This window comes from Nuphar pumila, chromosome 10 (genome assembly GCF_984573655.1).
Source record: "Nuphar pumila chromosome 10, dmNupPumi1.hap1.1, whole genome shotgun sequence".
Taxonomy (NCBI): domain Eukaryota; kingdom Viridiplantae; phylum Streptophyta; class Magnoliopsida; order Nymphaeales; family Nymphaeaceae; genus Nuphar; species Nuphar pumila.
In genome coordinates this window covers 55,679,148-55,683,012 of record NC_143258.1, presented here as the reverse complement: position 1 = coordinate 55,683,012, position 3,865 = coordinate 55,679,148, and positions in this window count along the sequence as shown.

The window sequence follows — 3,865 nt, the reverse complement described above, 5'->3', positions numbered from 1 at the left end:
GATTGCACTTGGGAGCCTGAATCGGATATGCGGGATAAATATCCTGAACTCTTCAGCTTGTACTCTTAGCTGAATTTCGCGAACGAAATTCCTTTAAGGGGGTAATGATGTAAGACCCGCAATTTTTCAGAAAATATCTGAATAAAATTCATGAGGCATTTACCGGTAAAAATAGCATTTCTTCTCAGAATGCAAAACGAATCAATTCCTGCGAGCCAGTTATACTTAGGATATTCGTCGAATCGCGAATATATGCTCAAACACTCTGGAAGCCATAACTTCCTACCTGAATGAAATCAAAGGATTCCTGCAAGCCAACTTTCTTAGTTACGTCAATACGAAGGGAATGGCGTACTCAGAATTTTTTCAGAAAAAATCGCCGGAAACCCGAAATTCTTGCGGGACCCACAGAAATATTCCTCAGAAAATATCTGGTGGGACCCACAAAAATATCCCATGGAATATCCAAGTGGGCCCCACACCAAGGAACCTCTTGGAATTAAAAAGAAGCCAAGGGGTAAAAAGGGCATGGAAAAACCCAAGAGGAGGTGGGCTTGGGCTATAAATAGCCCTCCCCACTCTCTCTCTTCTCATAAAAATCGACCCCCCCTCTCTCTCTTGCCTTCTCTCTCTCTCCTAAACCTCCCCTACCTAGCCTAGCCCACCTGAGCCCACCTGACCTGGTCTGAGCCTGCCTGACTTAGCCTGAGCCTGCCTGACCTGGTCCTAACCCACCTGACCTGGGTCTGAACCCACTTGACCTGGTCCAAACCCAGTTGACTTGACTTGAACCTAGTTGGGTTTAAAGTCAAAGTCAAAGTCCTGATTCCGGTTTGGGTTTCTGAACCCAGACTTAGCCTACTTGAGCTGAGTTCGAACCTGCTGAACCAGTTGACTTGGATCGAACCCTGTTTGGTTCAAACCACTTAGGTTGAGTAGCTTGACCTGCTCTACCTCTTTTTCAACTAAGTCAGCTTCATCTGACTTAGTCTGACCTCTCGAAGGAAGGCTCGAAGCCAAAGAAGCAACCCAGAGCCGTTTCTTCCACGATTTGAAGTAAGTTCGCTTCGTTGATCCATCTCTCTCAAGTATTTGATTGTTTGTATATAGAATATACTTTCTGAAGTAGTATCTTGCTTTAGTTCTTGATTGAGCCCTTTTTGGACACTTCGGTGTTCACCCGCTTGTCTCGTAACTATCGTCGGATATATCTATGTTCAAATACGCAGTATATGCGTTCTTCAAAATGGTATCTCGCTTTAGTTCTTGGTTGAGCCCTTTAGGACACTTCGGTGTTCACCCGCTCGCCTCGTAACTATCGTTGGATGCGGATCTAGGTGTATATCTGCTGATTCTGCCGACGCGTCTTATATCACACAGGCTATGTAATTTACCTTTGCCGTCGCGTCGTATGATGCCAAGGCTCCCTGTTTTCTGCACTTCCGATTATGCATTTACTTACGCCGTCGCATCGAACGATGCCAAGGCTCCTGCTTTCTGCAATGTATTTACTTACGCCGTCGCGTCGAACGATGCCAAGGCTTCTGCTTTGTTATATATGTAGAATATTTCGTTAAGTTACACACCCTGAACAATAGTATATGCATTTCTTTACGCCGCCGCTGTATAAAGCACAGGCTTCTGCTTATACTACATATATAGCGCATAGATGAGCATTCAAATGGAGATCAACTCCAAATCTCCCATGCGATTCCTTGACCGCTCCTCGTTCAAGATTCTGCTTGACGAATGAAGCCCCTATTGGAAAGGCTTCGCTTTTTGGCAAAATGCTCTTTACATAAAGACTAAGTTAAATACGTATGGCCTGGCTATGGCCCAGGGTTCCTGCAACCTTGATGGATGCAAAGCACGCACAACGGTGCACATCCATTTCCCGAATTAAGCGTGGCGATTTCCTACCAAAGAGGGGAGATGCCGCTGAAATGGATAAAAGAAACGCACGCTTTCTCCGTAAAAGAGAGGAAGTGCTGCTGAAATTTCTGAAGAAGCTAAGAATAGCTCAGAAAGAACGTAGCAGGATACTCTGACATATAGCAGAGTGCTACTCAGTTCATGGTTTGCCCTCTACAACGTAGAAGGGTTCGTCGCACCACTGCCGGTAGAGCAGAGGAGGTGCTGACGAAATGGTTGGCAGAAGAGCTGCCTGAACCAATGGAACGGCATAATGATGTCCGTTGATGGAACGATGCCAGATCAGCTCGTATCCTTGTGCTTGCAAGGGCACCTTGCTCGTAAGGGCCGCTAAGCCAGAGTAGAGGTTGCGCCTTGGCTAGGTTTGGACTCGTTGCGTAAAAATACGCCGAGTAGCCGATCTATTTAGATCGAGTCATATGCATGCTCATTGAGAACGATTACGCAACCAGACTCGTAAGGGCCGAAGAGCCAGAGTGTGTTGTTTCCACCCAAAGAGGTGTGATGCTCGTGGTGGCCGAAGTGCCAAAGAGCGGTGTTCTGCATGCATATGAATAAGACTTAAGGTCGCACATACCCCGCGGTTGAAAATCGTGTTAGGGGTACCCCCTCAGTAATGACTATGTTGGGGCAGACTGAATGGGGTCGGGTACACACTCCCGTAGTGCTGAAAGCACGGGCTGCCTAAATGGCATGCAGATTCTATCTAAGTAATTGTAAGACTGACAGACCCCTTCAGAAATTATGCTCACTGTGGAATGAGAGTGATGGTACAGCCTTGAGTGACATGTATTTTACTTTGGACCTGATAGAGTCCACGATGGCCTCAGTCACTCATGGGTTTTGGGGTCGTGGTTATCCTTAAGATCTAAGGATTGAACCCAACTACTACAAGTAGAGGATGCATCCGAATATGGGCCTAGTAGGATTCTCCCAGTTGAAACACACTGCCCTACTATGGATAGGGTCAACAGGCCTCTGGGGTATCTAAAATACATAGAATAATCAACCCCCAGAACGTCGCGTTTATGCCCGGACAATAGCTCTACCTGCGTACCAAAGGCGGGAGCGGTTAATTATCAAACAATGCATTAGTTCTAGGTACAGCGATGCTTTGAATGTATGAGTGGATGACGTGTTGAGTCAGTCCTGCATAACCTTTGTGAAGGTGTCATGTTCGGTATACTACTGGACCGACTGGGCAAAGACTCGTGTTGTATCCGCACGACTAAGCGAAGCTCGAGGAGTTGTCCTTAGATGCGTGGGATACGGATGTGCCAAGTATGAATTCTTGAGGTAGACATCACTTTGAGACCCGGAAGAGGTCATGGCTAAGTCGTGGAGACTTAAGCGGCTATTCAAATCACAGCCCTGAAAAAGGCTTGCTCTAAGTCATGAAGACTTGAGCGGATGTTCAACTCATAGCCCTGAGGAGGCTCCTGCGATATACGCTAAGTCTTGGAGGCTTGAGCGTCGTTATTGTGCATTGCGACCCTGAGTGGTCATTATTGTATTTGAGTTGAATGGATGTATGACTTCATGCTTACCAGACCATCAGTGGTTCTGACCCCGTTTCATGGGGATTTCAGGTGTTGTACCTGCGTGGCGATATGCAGAGCAAGGCGGCATCGAGTTCCAGGGTTTCTCTAGACAGAGTTGTACTGCTTCTTTTTTATTGAACCTACACTGCTTTCCTAAGCAGTAGTGTTGTAATAAACATATGTTTTCGATAAAATGGAACACTTTGGTAGTCAATGAGTTGCTTGGCCACATACCTGCAACGTGCTCGGAGTTTTCTAAAACTGACGACTCATTATCGTCTGATTCCGCTGCTAAAAGCTTTTGTAAGTTCCGCTGCAAAGAAAAAAAAAAGAAATTCATGAAAATTTTAACTTAGCTTTGTTTTGGAAATCCGGGGCGTTACAGAATTGGT